Source organism: Pinus tabuliformis, chromosome Q (assembly GCF_031772625.1).
Source record: "Pinus tabuliformis cultivar Carrire ecotype Pingquan chromosome Q, CPIR1, whole genome shotgun sequence".
Lineage (NCBI taxonomy): Eukaryota > Viridiplantae > Streptophyta > Pinopsida > Pinales > Pinaceae > Pinus > Pinus tabuliformis.
The window spans coordinates 157,175,902-157,195,457 of NC_142296.1; the positions used below are offsets into that span (position 1 = coordinate 157,175,902).

Consider the following 19,556-nt stretch of genomic DNA (forward strand, 5'->3'; position numbering starts at 1 on the left):
AAGTATCACTTTCTTCAACTCTTCTCTGGCCAATGTTGTAGCTTGCTCTTCTCCCTTCTTGGACGCTTGTAGCTCCTTATCCATGCGCTCGTTCTCAGTTATCAATAATCTCACACTTGAGCTGGTGGCTTAGGCATATATCTTTGTAGAATCGGCCAACGCAGCAGGATGTATGTGCACATTGGATACGATCACTTGTTCTTGAAAATGTGCAGGAGATGTATTGACATCCGGAGTGGGCACTCTGCCCTACTGCACAACTCTGTGTTGTAACTCGTCAAAGGATATGTTGTGCACATCTACTTCTATATTGTCCTTAAGGATTTCAGTATCTCCTTGATCACTTAGGACTTGCTCTACTCCTGTATCTGGTGAAGTTGGTGGAGTGACCTCTTGGTCTTTGGGCATGAGGTCTGTATCCTGATCCTGCTCTGGCTGGACCACATTCGTGTCCATCTATTCCAACATTTGTTCAATCTTTTGAGTGAAGTCCTGCTCCTGCGACTGCTCACCCTGTTTGCTATCTTCTAGATGTTCTGATGAATCAATAACCTGTATTGGTGCAGTTTCATCAATGTGTGCACGTTGCGCCTTCTCTTGTTCCTATTCCTGTTGTGCTTCCTTCTCTCTTCTGCGCGTCTCCTTTTATTCCCTTAGTTGTTGCTTCAAATCCTGCAACTTCTTCTCTGCATCCTCTAGTTTCTGCTTCTCCCTTTGTCTTTGTGCAATCCTTCTATTGTGTTTTCGCGTCTTTGCTTCAATCTCCAAAGCTACTCTTAATACAAGTGGATCTGCTTTGAACTTTCAGCTTTTCTCTGCCTCTATGCTGTCAGAAACCTTCATCTTGCCTTTGTCATGCGCAGATCTGCTAACCTCTGCTACTGCTGATGTTGCTGCTCTCTAAGATGTTGTTGCCTTGTGCATTGCTAACCACTCTACAACCACTCTGACCGGTTCATTGAGCCTTGAGGAGTTGTAGCAATATCTCCATGGGTCTTCCTCAGGCCAATGACATGCCCCGTGGATCCAAGGATGATACACTCTCACACAGTGGTCTTCCAGTAAGTGGTGCGGATCATATGGATTGAAACTTCTAGTGCCGAAGGTGAATCTATTGAATTCCTCCATCTCGACCTCAGCATGCTTGAGATTCTTGATCTCATACAACCTGATCCACAGAGGAAGAGCGGGCCAAGGTGTCTTCTTCTTCCTATGCAGTCTTGCTGACAACCCTGTCGAGATGTGGTATGAAACCTCTTGCATGACCAGCTTGTCCATGGAAAACTTCGATAACACATGCAAATCCTTCTCCGCGTTGTACACTCGGACGAAGGTGGCAAGGGGTGAGGCATAAAAATCTGTTATGTTTACCAATTCCTTCATCGCTGCCTATGACATGCAAGGCAGATCCTGCTTAAATATCATCATGTACGCCGAGGTGACGAAGTCGTCTGATAGCTATAGTATAACTCCACAGAAGATGCACTTGGAGAACAACCTGCAATAGATATGCACAGAGGTTTCTGAAGGTGTCCATGCGCAACCCAAGCTAGGGAACTGCTATCGGGCAAAGATTGCATCAAGTATATAAGTGAACATGAAAATATTTGTTTGCTGACCCTTGGGAGGATGTTGGGCATTTGTTACTTTCCCCTTCAACTGGAGAGCCAAAATGTCAGACCAATTGAAAGTTCTTCCTTCATTTGCCAGCTGATCCAACACAAGCACCCAACTCTGTGGGAAGGTCTTTGTACTCTCTTGACTGTATAAGCGACATGCGAAGATTAACAAGAACTGATATGCCTTTTGCAATTTCTTCGTCTTGTATGCTTGGTTGGGTGCTGTCCTGAACTTAGACATCTCTCTCACCCATTTCTTCAAGATGTCTCTTGAGTTCACATTGCTGCTGGGATTGTTGAAGGGTGCATCCATTGTGTTCACCAACTGCGACAAATGATACATCTCCTGAAATTCCTCTGCCCTAAAGGTAGCAAGTTTTATTCCACTGACACTGCTTAACACCATTGTCTCTGGATCAGTATGTGAGACAATCCAGTGGATCATGTCCACACATGGAAACACGGGATACCTGCATGCAACCCGGTACAAGCCAGACTTGTGTATGTTGACATACACTTTGTGGTCCTTCGATCCTCCTCAAAGGTGTCTTAGAAGATGTCATTGATGTCCTGCCATTTGGTCTTGATATACTTGTCAATGAACATCTTATTGTCTTCATAGATGGGCAAGCTCATAGACACTTGCTCGACCATATCTCCAGTTGCACTTTCAATGTTGTGCATTGACCCTTCTCTCTTGGAAGACATAGTACCTGTGCTGCTGAGAGACTGATGAATGGTTGTGATACCTGGAGATAGAGAAACACTCATGGCAAGTAAACCGTCAGTTGAAAACCAAAATCAATTCGAGGACTGACATGCAACACACCTAGGTGACTGACTGGGAAATTTGCGCAATTTTCACTGGGAGGCTGGGAAACTGGCTGCCAGAACTGTGAAGAGCACACTTCAGACTGCCAGTGAGCTGACTAAATATTGAAACTGCGTAGAGCACAGTCCAACTTGGCCTGCTAAGGACTGGAAATGCACAATGCGTAGTTTCAGTCAGCATGACTGCAACCTGGGAAAATTGCATTTCGCAATTCCAGGGGCCAATTGAGGCACTACCTCTCAGAATTGAGCATATAACACTCTGGGAGGCCAGTGTGAGGTAGGCTCTGTGTAATTTATGGGAGAAAGGTAAGGCCTTCCATCCCAGAAATGCGCAGTGTAAGTCGGGCAAGGCAGGGTCCAGGCCAAGGCAGCTCAAAACCACCGACGGGCGACTGAAAACATTAAGGACTGAATGCATCTGTGAACTGGGTGCAAACATGAGTGAATGAACATGCATACAATCAGTGAGTGCAAGATTAAGTAAAATGGGAAAACATTGAAGTGTGTGAAGTGAGTCATCGCAACATTGATCGTTAGTGCAGAAACAATGTCATGCATGCGACAGCAAGGAGATGTAATGGAAAAATTGTAGCAATCCTTCTATAGGCTAACATGCATTAAAACAACTGAAAGCATTCAATAAAACCAAGAAAACAACACTCACACAAACCTAAATACAAAAAGCGATAGAATAGCAGAAAAAGACATGAAAAACGCACTTACCTGGAAAAAGTTGTGTTAAGTGTGCAGAAGGTTCCTAGATGTGATGGGAATGCCAGAGCTCCAAGATCGAACTGAAGAATGAGCTCTAAAGCGTCAAATAAATATTTTTGACAAGATCTAGGCCTATGACGCACATGCCACAAATATAGGAAAAAGCGACACTTGGCGGGAGGTTTCTAAAACGACTTTTGCATGTAACCCCCCAACCGCTAAAAATAGATCCTTAAAATCTAGGGATGTTTTTTGCTTCTTTTTTTTTTTATTTTTCCTTTTTTGGGAAAAATCTGCCATGCATGCAAGGAAAGATCGCACAATCCTAGAGGGAGTTGGTCAACTTACGAACACATGCAAAGGACAATAAACCTCAGGATGATTTCTGCGTAGTTTCTAGGCTGAGTGGCTATGGCTACCCCTCAAGCTTTGCGCAATTTCTGGACTGAAGCCAAGGATTCTAGCTAGAACTACGTAAATTCTAAGAGCAAGTCCGGTGATGGGCTTCTCTACACAATTTTGAAGGGGAAGGCAACCCACATGATCTGCGCAATTTTGGAGAAAAATTGGTTGCTTGGATACTCTAAGAAATTCTAGAGAGAAAGGATGGTTTCCCTCTAGTTCTGCACAATTCTCCAAGCTAGCACAAGAATCAGTTGAAGACCAAGTCTCAGGAAGTCAGCTTGTGGGTGAAAGGAAAACAAGTTAGCGAACACAAGCTGATAAGCTAAAGAAAACCAACTGAAATCATAAGTACCTGGGAAGTGCAAGACATGCTGCTAAGGATGGTTGGTAGGGAGGCTCCAAAACGAAGGTAAGGAAAAATTTTGGAGGATGTTGTAGCCGCTACAACACCTCCATAACTGACTTGATAAGAACTAATCTACCTGCCCTAGATAACCATCGATGATGCCAAACATTAATTATGCTTTCAATCTTGGCTACTAGCCACATCCAATCCACAATTATATATTTATTGGGCTTGAGCCGATACCCCAAATATTTGAGGCCATCTTCAAAAGTTGAATTCCTATATAGAAATCTCTATTTGGCATCGACTAATTCGTGTTGGGTACAATTCATGACAAATAAGGTGGATTTCCCATGATTTGTTTCCATTCATGTACCCTTGCAAAATAGATTTAAAATATTGTTGAAAATTGTAGAGTCATTGATGGCCCATTTATAAAAATGAGGACGTCATCTACAAAAATTAGATGAGACAAGGTAAAAGACTCTGCAATTTTGACACCTTTGATTCTCCCCTGTTGCCTTTCTTTTGAGATCAATCTTCTCAAACCTTCCATTACCAAGAGAAACAACAAAAAAAATAATGGGCAACCCTCCCTGAGACCACAATCAACGTGGAAACAAATTGATGTTGATCCATTTATAAGGATGTTGTATGAAATAGAGGTAATACAACACATTATCCAGTTAATGAATGCATGACGAAAACCTATATTTGTCAGCAGCATGTTGATGTACAAACAGTTGGTCCTATCATATGCTTTGGAGAGGTCAATTTTTAGGATTAAACCTTTCAAATTCTTAACTTTGATGGAATGTAGACCTTCCTGTGTGATACCAATAGCTTCGTGGATCTTACGGTGGTCCAAAATACAAAATTACTCCTTTGATATATGTCAGGATAGAATGGGCTTAATGCGGTTTGCAATTATCTTATAGATGCAATTTCACAGAGAAATGGGTCTGAAATCATTAAAGGAGATAGGCTTATTGGTTTTGGGAATCAAAGCTATGAAAGTGGCATTGAAAGCCTCATACATTCTCCCATTCACCCTACAATCCTCAATCACCCTAACGAGATCATGACCTATCAATTCAAAGAAATCCAAATAAAATTCAATAGGCCATCCATCTAGAATCAGACTCTTATCCTCTTTAAACCATTTCAGCACAACCTTTAGTTCCCCCAAAGACACTAGTTTATTCAAGTCTTCGATTACATCCTCATTATAAAATCGTGGAAAGAGACTAGCTACCTTTATCATTTATGCAATGGACGCCTCCTATGGTGTTTTAAAAAAATTGCCAAAGTGATGAATATCCATATTTGCTAAACTTTTAAAATATTGAACTGTGGAGCCCTCCTCATCTTCTAGGTACCAAATAGTGTTAAAATCCTTCCTTCCTCTAGCATGTTGTTGAAAAAATATGGTATTTTCATCTCTCGCTTGGAGCCAAATAGCTCTACTCTTAAGTCACCATGATTCTTTCGTTTCTCTTAATATCTTGAGCTCCTCTGCTTCTAGTTGTGTAATATAGAGCTTGGCTTAAGGGGAGACATATCCACCAATTCCAAGATCATCTAACCTGGCTAATTCAACTTCCATATTTATGAGGATTTCATCGTCTTTCTTTTTCTTAGCCTTAGCCGATTCTATCGTCCTTTGTTTAAGGCAAAAAAGGTTTCCTGCTAGGTGTGTCTTCGGAAATCTATCCCCAATTTGAGAGTTATCGTGCCATGTCTCTTTTATGATACGATGAAAGTCCTCATCCCTTAACCATGTCAAATTAAATTTGAATGGAGCCCTTGGCTTTGGGGATATACCAACAATTTCAAGGAATATAGGCGAATGGTCTGATATACCTCCCGAACCAACCCATTGCTTGATTATATCAATCTTGTCCATCATTGGTACCTTGATTAGGAACTGATCAAGACGCTTGGCTAGCGTAGTATCTCCTATTCTTCTATTTCTCCAGGTCAGTTGTATACACGTGACTTCAATATCAATAAAATTGTTATGCTTTAGAATCTGCTCAAAAAAGTCCATGAGAGAATCCATGAATCCACCTGAGCATGACTACCGCAATATTCTGCATGTCCCATAGAAAAGTTTAGTTCCCCCCCTAGAATAATGTTGTCTCCCTGCATGAAGGAAGATCCCAGTAATGCTTCCCAAAATTCGACACGATTATGACAGTGGCCATATATATTAACAATTCTAATATCAATCCCTAATTCTTCAGAAAACATATCCGCCATTAATACGCCTTCCCTCCCCCCAATATTCACTAATTTCATTGATCTGTGATTTATACCTATAGCAATGCCACCAGATCTATGACGAGCATCTAATGCGTGGAAGGTCCATCTTGGGGATATAACTTCCATGAGTTCGGTAATTTGGGTGTTGTCACCAAGTGTCTCTTGAAGAAAAATTACATCCAATATATCCAGTTCTAATAACCTCCTAAGGGTTAATTTTTTTGCAGGGATAGCCAACCCTCAGCAATTGAAGGATAACCACTTCATCTTGTAACCATTTTCAAGTTGCCTCTTGCTCTAAAAACCCTATCAAGTGATAACTATCTACCCTTCGCTACATCCACATTGGCCCTATGAATAGCCTTTGATATATTGGAATGTCTACCTCGAGAGGGTTTGGGGAGCTTTGGAGGAGATGATATACCAATGCCATAGCCAACCATTAAGGGTTGTTTGGATAAAGATCTCATGTTATATCTATGGCTAGTGCTAGTCTCAAAAGAGGTATCCTCCCTATCGAGCAACGATACTTGGGGAGAAACATGGATGGTAGTAGAAGGAGTCGAGCAACATATAGGAGACAAAACCGATGTACGTACAATCTATCTCAAATTACATAGAGATAACACCACCCCAGAATTTTATATAGGACAAAATGCAGAATTGCATAAATATGGATAAAGAGAAATATGAGGTTCCAAGGATGGGATAGAGAGATCAGTACCCGAAAAAGGGTCGGTTGTTGAAGCTCGAGCATGAGTGACCCTCGGAGATGGACGATAGGATGATGAAGCTTGAACCCCTTTGTTTTTGTCCCTCCCCTGTCGCTGATGAGCTGAACTTTTAGGACGCAGTTGGTTCATGTCAGTTGGGTTAGCTCCAAACCCATGAGATCTAACCTTCCCATCCAATGATTCCACTACCGACTTGTCTTTAGCAAGCAACGGACATTCTTTGTAGAGATGTTCGACTTCACGATACCTCCTACATCTAAATGGAACCCCCTCGTAGTCCAATTTCTACATCCTGGTCTGACCTCGACATTGAAGCTTCCAACTTTCCACCAACCCCTCTCTAATGTCCAGATGAACCAATATACAAGCATACGTCATCTTACCTGATTCTATGAAGGATTTGTCATAATCCAGGAACACCCCCAATACGCCTGAAAACATCTTCGGTCCATAATTGCAGAGGTAAACCTGACATTCACACCCAAATCAGGCCTTCCCCCAGTTGTTCTCTCTCTGGATAAAAAATATGAGACCTTCTCTTCAGCATCACAGGAACCATTTCAATATGCCATAATTTGGCCAGTACCCATGAGGCAAGTTCAACCCTAACAAACCACAAAGCAAACCAACCCATGGTCATAGTCACTATAGACGGAAAATTATCCAGAATCTGACCCCAGATCTCTAAGACCCATTTCTTAAGACGTGTCGAGGAGTAATTTCCCCCGCGAACCCTTCCTACCATAACAGAGTCTGTTGTTTCCATGACTTGGTCCAATTTGATGCCTTCTCCTAGGACCAACAGTCTCCCTCTTTCCCTAACCTCAGTACTCTTTGATTTCTTTTCTGATTTCTTCTGTGTGCCTTCATTTGTTTTCCCAGAGGATTGCGTAGGGTTTCCCTCTGAAAAACAAACCCTAGCCTCCTCCAAATGACATCCAGGATTATTATCAAGAATCCCTACAAAGCAACCCGAGGTCTGAACAAATGAAGTAATTTGGGTCTCTTGTGATATGTGGTCAGTCTCAATGCTCTGAACTTGGTCAAGTTCCTCACTGACTTGATACTTAAGGGGTTCTGGTTTACAAAATTGATTAGATACCCCTAAATTCCCTTCTTGATAGGGAGATTTGACACCATGGACATTCGTCGAACTAGGATTAAGGCATTGCTCCAAAAATTGTAGAGATGATGGGGATGAGATCGAAACGTCCTGTTGTTATTAGATGTAGTCAAATATAGGCTCCGTAAAATTCCCTGTGCTTTGAAACCCTAGTGAAACTTTCCCTGATGCCGACAAAATATTTTCAAATCCCATGGTTGTGGAGCTACCTAAATCCTTCTCTGTAGAAAGCCTAGATGAGGCAACATACATAGCCAGTTCCCCAAGAGCTCCTGGTGACTCCATACCGGGTTGTTGAGGTGGAAACTTTGTCTAGATTGGCACAAAATCTAAGGGGTCAGAAGAATAATCTACCAATTATTCATCCATCTCAGCTAAGGATAAAGACCTGTAGGTGTTTAGTGATTACCGCAAATCTCGAAAGATACGCCTACACACACCGATAATGCCTACCCGCACCCCACTCCTCTAGTGCGGACCATTCACAAAAATCCTCTCACCTCCACCCCGTACGGCCTTGACTGCAAGTTTCTATTGAAACTTAACCGAATCCTAACGATGACCGTAGGTTCACAACCTCGCACGACTTCAGAGCCATCTCTCTCTGATTTCTCTCAAGTACCCCAAGAATGATGTCATCTACATACATAAAAATGATTAGCATACTTTCATTATCAAATTTAATGTAAAGATTGTTGTCTGTTGTTCCTCGTTTAAATCCCTGTTGTTGTAGGTATTTGTCCAATATGGCATACTAAGCTCTTGGGGCTTGTTTTAGCTCATACAATGCCTTCTTTAGTCAACAAACTTGATTTGCATCTTCAAATAGCTGAAAACCCTTTGGTTGTTCAATGTATACTTCCTCCTCTAATTAATCACTAAGAAATGTTGACTTGACATCCATCTAATACACCTTAAATTTCCTATGACTTTTGGAAGCCATAAACATCCTAATAGCTTCTAATCTAGCTATAGGGGCAAAGGTTTATTCAAATCAATACCTTCTATCTGTGCATTTCCTTTACATACCAATGTGTCTTTGTTTCTTACCACCTCCCCTTCTGCATTTAGCTTGTTCTTAAATACCCACTTGTTACCAATGACATTCACTCCTTCTAGTTTGGGGACCAACTGCCAAGTGTTATTTTCTCTATCTTATCCAGCTCTTCATCCATTGCCTTTATTTAATGTTTATCTTTGCTTTCTTGATTGAAACATTTAGGTTGTATTTGAGACAGCAAAGCATGATTTTCCTATCTATGATTACCTATGAATTTTGTTCTTGTCTGAACTCACAATTCTTTCTCCAATTATTTGAGTTTTAGGATGTTGCTTTTGTACGTATCTAGATGGAGTTTTGTATTTCTGAGGGTCCTTTGCTTCTTATTCTTTTCTTCATCTCGTTCTTCTTAATCTTTGTACTCTTTGAAGACACACCCTCCATCACCCAATTTTTCATTTTCATGAGGTTCTAATGAATGTGGAAAGGCTTTATCTACTTTGACATCAATGCATTCCATGATCTTCTCTTCTTATAACACTTGTATCCTTTGATTTTAAGTGAATACCCAAGGAAAATACCCTCATCTACTCTAACATCAAATTTACCCAGTTTGTCACCATTCCTCTTTATGTAGCATTTGCTTCCGAAGACTTTGAGGTGTTTTACTGAAGTCGGTCTTCCTTTCCATGACTCATAAGGGGTTTTGTCACTATTTGGTATGATCATAATCATGTTTGATAAATACACATCAATTTGAGTTGCTTCTCCCTAATAAGTGTTTGCAACCTTGGCTTCGTCCATCATTGCTTTAGCCATTTATTGAACTGACATGTTGTTTCCTTACACTACACCATTATGTTGAGGGCCTTTAGCCACTGAATATGGTCTTTTGATCCCATGCTCTTCAAAGAATTTCTCAAATTCATGTGATATGAATTCTCTTCCTTTGTTCGACAATAAGCATTACTTTAATACATTTATCTTTATATCATGTATTAATTTCCATTTACATGATATTTGAAAACCACTTTAATAAATAATCATAATTTTTTAACTAATTTTTTTTTTTTACATTTTTTCTTAAAAACTAAAATTACAATAAAAAAAGAAAATGATAAAAATATAATTTATTATGTATCTCATAAAGTTTCTAAAAGAAAATGATAATTGGAATTATTTTTTTGGAATTGGAGTAGAATTCTCTGTTTGAAAATGTGGTTGTTGAAATGTAAAGTAATGTTTAATGAAAATGTCCTATTCAATTAGAGTGATTAGATTTTGAAAGTTATCAAAATTCAAAACTTAGAAATACTCCAAAGTAAAAGCCCAATATTGTCAAAATTAGAAATTTAAAATAATCTAGAAAAAACAAGAAAAACAATAATAAATTTATATTTTTACGGAAACCCTATCCATATAGGCTATCTGTATCTCAATTTGTAACTATACAATCTGTAAACAAATATGTCAACGCTTGCGTCACGCGCATTGAATAAGAGGAACCGGAGTAATTAAGTTCCTCTACTCCCTCCTCAGGTAGAAACATACCATTTACTGCACCGTCGCAACCAGATGAAGAGGAAGGGGACTATTAATGAGATAAATGATATTTTAATTTTTATTATATTTAAAATAGTTTATTGTATTATTGTTTTTTTGTTTTTTTGTTTTTAGTATTGGAATTATTTTTTTGGAATTGGAGTAAAATTCTCAATTTGAAAATGTGGTGGTTGAGGTGTAAAGTAATGTTTAATGAAAATGTCCTATTCAATTAGTGTGATTGGATTTTCAAAATGATCAAAATTCAAAACTTGGAGTAATCTAGAGAAAAAGCCCAATATTGTCAAACTTAGAAATTTAAAATAATCTGGAAAAAACGAGAAAAACAATAATAATTTTATATTTTTACCGAAACCCTATCCATATATCCGTATCTCAATCTGTAACTATACAATCTGTAAACAAATGTGTCAACGCTTGGGTCACGCGCATTGAATAAGAGACCTCGGAGTAATTAAGTTCTTCTACTCGGAAAGGGCTAACCAGCTTGTTATTGGGCATTAAATGTTCGTCTAGCTGCAAGCTTGATAATCATATAAAACAGAATAGGGACGGAGTGTTCAGAAAAGCACCGTACACTTCTATTTTATATGGCTATTGAACTTGCAGCTAAACAGACATTTAATGCCCAATAACAAACTCGTTAGCCCTTGCCCCTCTACTCCCTCCTCAGGTAGATACATATCATTTACTGCACCGTAGCAGAAAGGCTACCCATTCCATTTTGGGGTATTCCTTCCTAGACTCTACACATACATTAGTCATTAATTAAGGTGGTGTATTTAACACGATTTGTTCTCTCTCATGAAATCATTATATGATTAAGGTGGTGATTATATATGTATTAATTATTACTAGCTGTGCAGCAAACAGTACATGGTTGAATGAAAAATCGATGTGGGTGGTTTTGAAATTTATATAACGATGTGGGTGGTTTTGAAATTTATATAACGAAATTTTAATTAGTACTTTAAAAGTTAAATGCAATTTAATTTATTAAAATTAATAAATAAAATTAATATATTTTTTAATTAAATTATATTTTAAAATTAATTATTATTTTAAAAAATGTGAAATAAAGAAATATTGGTTTTTTTATTCATTACTAAATAATGAGAATATTGTTGCCTCTGGTATATAAATAAAAAAAGTCCATGGTCCAGATTCTAGACACAACTCCTGAATTGCCAAGGGAATTTTTACCCAAAAAAAAATCATTTTTAATGATGGTAAAGACTGATAGAAATTCATATAAGAGATTTTTACTCAAAAAAATCATTTTTAATTATGCTAAGACATGCTAGAAATTTATATCAATTTTTTTTTTTTAATTATTTTTTCATTTTCAATTATTAATTTTTATTACTGATTTAAAATTTATTTGTGAAATAAAAATATAATAATCTATGAAAATAATATTGAAAAATATAAATTTTAAGTCGGTAAATAAATAATTGAAATACAATTAATATTATAAAATAAAGTAGATTATGTCGAGCAGTTTTTTAGTTCATTATAATAGAGATGTTGTAACATAATGTTTAACATTTTGACTCAGTCAAATTACATAAAAATAAAAATAAAATTAAATAAAAAATTAATGTAAATATTTTAACTTTTTAAAATAAAATAAAATGAATAAAAATAACAAAATAAAAAATGACCCTATAAAAATAAAATAAAAAATGATCGGTATTGGCCTATGCTATTGAGAATCCATGGTATTGGCCTATGGTATTCATGTGGTATATAGCCTATTTAAAGGTGGAAATTAAACCAACCTAAATCCATCTTAACTCTCATCTACCAAGCCCCCAGAGGGATCAAATCTCTTGAGATGCAAACTTCTTTTAGAGCGAAAAGAGATTTGATCCCTCTTAGGGCCGGGTAGATCCAGAGTTAAGATGGATATAAGCTAATAATAGAGATGTTCAATTTCATCTAGTTTATAAAATTGATATTGCTTGAAAAATATAACCCTTTTCTTACAAAGAAATCAATAATTACATATAGCAACATTTTTTTTTTTTTTTGTTTACCTACACTAATATCTACACTACACTACTCAATACTCTATATATATTTATATATAATTATATTAACAATAGCCTTCTTATGATGACATATTAACACTAACATTTTTACAAGGAAAAATTATAATTATCATTATATATATAGTATTTTATGTTTTTAATGAAAATTTTGATTCTTTTCCTTCATAATTAGATAATGAGAATATTTTCTATCTCTTATATTAATAAAAAATCCATTGTCTATTGACATTGTTTCTAACCATGCATGAACCTTTTTTCAATGTGAATTTTTATCCAAAAATATCATTTTTAATGATGAATAAAAACATGTTTTATACTCATTTTTTTTCCAAAAAAAAAAAGACTTATAATTTTATTATTAGGGAGATATAAAATTGCATTTTGTTCATACATGTCTCACATGTATTTGGAGGTATGGATCGCAAGAGTGGAACTTTACATACATAAGGTTATGCCTTTACAAAAAGTATCACATAGATTAGTCCAAAACTTGTGTAGATATTGTTATTGTTTTACAAAAAGACTGTGATACAACAAACATTATATGATACTGTTTGTGTATGATATAGTATAGTATACCAAAATATATATAAAAATGAGTGTATGGGTCCGCTAGAAACTCGTCCATAAAGGGTTGATGATAAAATTCACATAAATTTTCATTTTGCTCCACCGCGATCAACTAGGACCCCATATCCATTGACACACCCTCTTCAGATAAAGCATTGGCATCAATATTTAGTTCCCTGGAAATATTAGATATGGAGAAAATATTAAATAGAGATTTCAATCTATTGATTTTTGTTGAATATGCATAATTCAAAGATTGTGACACTGATGGTTGTCATTGATCCAGTTGATCACCAAGGGAGAGTCCCCATAGACATGGAGAATAGTGACAACTGACTCTAGTGCATATACAAGAAATAACTTCAGAGCCATAAGCTCTACATGGTTGTTTGTACCATCACCTATACCCATTTTCATTCGACATAGATGTGTCTCACTAAGACGTAGTATCGCCCCTGCACCACATAGATGAGATTTGCCTAGTGAGGCACCATAAAAAAGTACCAGGGCAATGATTTGTCAATCGAGATATCAATTATAACTCTATAGGACTATGTGTCTTCGACTTGGGGGGAAGGCATAAAATAGTCAGGGACTTGTAGTTTTGATCTCGGGGGGGTGGGGGGGTGTACTTATCGTTGAAGATGGATCTATTTTGTGCTAACCAAATACCACACCATCCTAATAAAGGTATAACCTTAAAGTCTTTCACTTCTCTATTTGTGCTCCAATCTACCCATAAATCTAAAAGAGAGTTCCCTTGTCATCGACACATCGGTCCTAGTTTAGCAGATGTTAAAGACCAAACAACCTGTGTGTAGGAACAAGAAAGGAACCGATGTTAAATTATCTCCTCAGGTGGCCTACATAAACAACACTTGCTCGGGACTTCCTTTTTCATTTTCTGTAGAAAATCCTAGGTAGGGACCTTGTTTTCCAATATGCACCACATGAAAAGTCTGGATTTTGTTGGAGATTTTAGTCTCGAAAGATCTTTCAACACCAACCTACTTGATTCTATGGAATATGAGCTACAATAAGGAAAAATTAGCCTAATTTTGGGGTATAATGGCCATTCGTATAATGACACCATACCATCTCATCCTCTTCCTCATTTAGTCAAATGTGGATTTTAGTGAGTGCCCTGGTGTATATATTCCAGATGTCTCTATGAGCTTGTGGAAGGCCAATCTATTGGTAGAAATCCACACCTATGGTCTCAGTGGATTCCTTCCCTCTCCACAATTTGAGCAAATGTGAAAAAACCCCTTTCCTATAGACATTGAACTAGGTCCCCTAGTAAACGTTAAACCTCATTGAAGCCATACCACATATCAATGTTTTATCCTAAGGCGTGTGTCATTTCCTATCTTTCTTGTCTCAATGATGAGAAAAGAGGAGATAATTACTTTCTGAATAATTGAGCAATTTTGATGTGCTTTGTTTGGTGTTTGAATACAATCCTTGTCTCAATGATGAGCAAAGAGGAGATAATTACTTTTTGGATAATTGAGCAATTTTGATGTGCTTTGTTTGGTGTTTGAATCGAAGGTGAATTCATTTTTGATACTCATATCATTGTAACACATTTTTTTTTTCATTTTTCATTATTTTATTGTCCATTATTTTTAAATTATTAATATTTATTATAAAATTTGAAAATTGTTTGTAAAACAAAAATATAATAATCCATTAAAAAAATATAAAAAACTATAAATTTTAGGCAGATAAATGAATTATAAAAATACAATCACTGTTATAAAACAAAACATATAATAGAGATGTCCAATTTCATCTAATTTGTGAAGTTGATGTTTCTTCAAAAAAAAAATAACCATTCCTTAGGAGGAGATGAGTAATTTCATATAGCAACATCTTTTTACATATAATGATATCAACACTACACTACTCTATACATATGTGCATATAATCATGTTAACATATGACACATGAACTTACTCTTATTTATCTATCTATCTATATATATATATATAATTTAGTAAATAATAGTATTTTAATTTTATAAAAATTATTATTGAGTGAAAGTGAAAGCATATGAATTGAATTACCTATGAGGTGTAGACTAGTAGGTGAATCACCTATGAGGTGAGACTAGTAGGCTTGTTTGGGGTTTAATATTGGCCAGGCCATGGGGAGGGGCTAAGAATGAAAGTAGCTAGGGGGAATTACACTTCCTAATCTTGGTGATAAACATCCCATTATGACTCATCAATACCTCTTCCATATAAGGGGTTGGCCCAAACCTAAGCTTAGCCTAGACACAATATATATATGGGTTGGATTACATGAATTATTATGGAATTTTAATCCAATAAAAATATAGTCCAAACACCAATAAATAAATAATATATATATATATATATATATATATATATGAAATGAAATACAAGAAATATGGAGTTTTAATCAAATAAAAATTTAGACTAAATAATAATGGTGATGGGATAAAGTTGTATAATAAAACTATAAATAATTAATATGCAAATATATATTATCTATATCACTTTATTTATGGTTTAATATGCCATCACTAAAGTTGTATAATAAGACTATAAATAATTATTTAAAAGTAATTGTACACATAATTATTATGAAAATATATGTTATTTATATCATTTTATTTATGATTTAATATACTGACTATCTATTTATTTATTTATTTATTATTATTATTATTAGTTTAAATAGTTATGTTCTTTTTTTTTAACCATAACAAGTAGTATATTTATATATAAATTGTGCTCGTTCGCGTTCAAAATCGGGATTTTACATCAAAATTTCAAGCCTGCTGAAAGCTTCTGAAACTTCATTTGTTCCTCATCCCTTCCCTGAGAATTTTCCCCGTACTTCTTTAAAAAATATCCCATTGCTGGTAGCCTGTGGCTATACATTCTACAATACTGATATAGCAAATATTTACACGTATAGTTTTCCATAAAAAAAAAATAAAAAAAAAATAAAAACATTTTTAAACTAAGAGAGAAAACAGATTACTCCTCCATCAACGTTGGACTGTTAAGATCAAGTCTAGTGCATTCTTCTTCAGTCTCCGGGATGTTATCTTCCATTTTTAGCCTCAGATGCTCAATTTGTTGTCTCAGCGCATCCACCTCATCCTCCAGTTGTCGGATGTGCTCCTTCTTTTCTAGTTGATGCCCCTGCATAGCCAGTGCTTCCTTTTGCTGCTGGTGGATACACCTCTGCAAAATTTTCATACCTTCCGTTAATTCCAAATTCTCTTACACACAGTCCTTACAGGTATGCATGTTGTTGCCACCTTCCCGAGCTCTACCTTCCCTTGACCCCCGTGTCCTAGGTTGGCAGTGGCCCCAGGAACCGGACAAAGAACTTTCCTCCACTGAGTTACTTTGCACGCTCATTTTCTCCACCGAGGAACAACCAAAATGTCTAATCTCCAAGATACCGCGGACCCCCAACTTAGGAATGTTTCAGACAATTTGAATGGATCCTTTGGCTTTGGGGATATACCAACAATTTCAAGGAATATAGGCGAATGATCTGATATGCCTCCCGAACCAACCCATTGCCTGATTATATCAATCTTGTCCATCATTGGTACCTTGATTAGGAACCGATCAAGACGCTTAGCTAGCGTAGTATCTCCTATTCTTCTATTTCTCCAGGTCAGTTGTATACGCGCGACTTCAATATCAATAAAAATTTTATGCTCCAGAATCTGCTCAAAAAAGTCCGTGAGAGAATCCACCTAAGCATGACTACCCCAATATTCTGCATGTCCCATAGAAAAGTTTAGTTTCGCCCCCAGAATAATGTTGTCTCCCTGCATGAAAGAAGATCCAAGTAATGCTTCCCAAAATTCGACACGATTATGACAGGGGTATATATATTAACAATTCTAATATCAATCCCTAATTCTTCAGAAAACATATCTGCCATTAATATGCCTTCCCTACCCCACATATTCAATTTTTTCATCGATCTATGATTTATACCCATAGCAATGCCACCAGATCTACCATGAGCAACTGATGCCTGGAAGGTCCATCGTGGGGATATAACTTCCATGAGTTCGGTAATTTGGTTGTTATCACTAAGTGTCTCTTGAAGAAAAATTACATCCAATATCTCCAGTTCTAATAACCTCCTAAGGGCTAGTTTTTTTTGCAAGGATAACCAACCCTCTGCAATTGAAGGATAACCACTTCATCTTATAACCATTTCCGAGTTGGCTTTGCTCTAAGAACCCTGTCAAGTGATAATTGTCTACCTTCCGCTACATCCATATTCGCCCTATGAATAGCCTTTGATATATTGGAATGTCTACCTTGAGAGGGTTTAGGGAGCTTTGGAGGAGATGATATACCATTGCAACAACCAACCATTATGGGTTGTTTGGATAAAGATCTCATGTTATATCTATGGCTAGTGCTAGTCTCGAAAGAGGTATCCTCCCTATTGAGCAACGATAATTGGGGAGCAACATGGATGGCAGGGGAAGGAGCCGGGCAACTTATAGGAGACGAAACCAATGGACATACAATCGAGCTCAAATTACATAGAGATAACACCACTCTAGAATTTTATATAGGACAAAATGTAGAATTGCTTAAATATAGATAAAGAGAAATATGAGGTTCCAAGGATGGGATAGAGGGATTAGTACCCAGATAAGGGTAGGTTGCTGAAGCTCGAGCATGAGAGACCCTCGTAGATGGAGGACGAGAGGATGAAGCTTGAACCCCTTTGTTTTTGTCCATCCCATGTTGCTCATGAGTTGAACTTTTATGAGGCATTTGGTTCATGTCAGTTGGATTAGCTCCAAACCCATGAGATCTAACCTTCCCGTCCAGTGATTCCATTACCGACTTGGCTTTAGCAAGCAGTGGACATTCTTTATAGAGATGTTCAACTTCATGATACCTCTTATGTCTAAATGGAACCCCCTCATAGTCCAATTTTTGCATCCTAGTCCGACCTCGACATTGAAGCTTCCAGCTTTCCACCAACCCCTCTCTAGTGTCTAGATGAACCAATATACAAGCATATACCATCTTACTTGATTCTACAAAGGATTTTTCATAATCCAGGAACACCCCCAGATCATCCCCAACATGCCTAAAAACATATTCAGTCCATAATTACAGAGGTAAACCTAACATTCATACCCAAATCAGGCCTTACCCCAGTTGTTCTCTCTCTGGATAAAAAAGATGAGACCATATCTTCAGCATCACAGGAACCATTTCAATATGCCAGAATTTGGCCAGTACCCATGAGGCATTTTCAACCCTAACAAACCACAAAGCAAACCAACCCCTGGTCATAGTCACTATAGAGGGAAAATTATCCGAAATCTGATCCCAGATCTCTAAGACCCATTTATTAACACACGCCAAGGAGTAATTTCTCCCTCGAACCCTTCCCACCAAAATAGATTTCATTGTGTCGATGACTTGATCCAATTTGATGCCTTCTCCTAGGACCAGTAGTCTCCCACTTTCCCTAACCTTAGTACTCTTTGATTTATTTTCCGGTTTTTTTGTGTGCCTTCATCTGTTTTCCCAGGGGATTGCGTAGGGTTTCCCTACGAAAAACAAACCCTAGCCTCCTCCAGATGACATCCGGGATTATTATCACGAATTCCTGCAAAACAACTCGAGGTATGAACAAATGAAGTAATCTAGGTCCCTTGTGCTATGTTGTCAGTCTCGATGCTCTGAACTTGGTCAAGTTCCTCAGTGACTTGATACTTAAGGGGTTCTGGTTTACAAAATTGATTAGATAGCCCGACATTCCTTTCCTGATAGGGAGATTTGACACCATGGCCATTCATCGAACTAGGATTAAGGCATTGCTCCAAAAATTGTAGAGACGATGGGGATGGGATCGAAACGTCCAGTTGTTGCTGGATGTAGTCATATTAGCTCCATAAATTCCCTGTTCTCTTAAACCCTACTGAAACTTTCCCTGATACCGACAAAATATTTTCAAATCCCAGGGTTGTGGGGCTACCTAAATCCTTCTCCATAGAAATCCTAGATGAGGCAACATACATAGTCAGTTCCCCAAGAGGTCCTAGTGACTCCATACAGGGTTGTTGAGGTGGAAACTTTGTCCAGATTGGCACAAAATCTAAGGGGTCAGAAGAATAATCTACCAATTATTCGTCCATCTCAGCTGAGGATAAAGACCTGTAGGTGTTTAGTGATTACCGCAAATCTCGAAAGATATTATGATGCAGGAGCATTCAACTTAGAAGAATCATTGTATTTTATTAGACATAGGGGGGTCTTTTGTTTTAAGGAAGTTGGTTTCCTAAGTGTTGA

The 19,556-nt window shown here is 37.2% G+C and overlaps 1 pseudogene; it reads right to left on the reverse strand.

The window, feature by feature from the left end:
- Nucleotides 1-5,464: 5,464 nt before the first annotated feature.
- LOC149218729 (uncharacterized) overlaps nt 5,465-19,556 on the reverse strand; it is a 99,779-nt pseudogene continuing 85,687 nt past the window's right edge.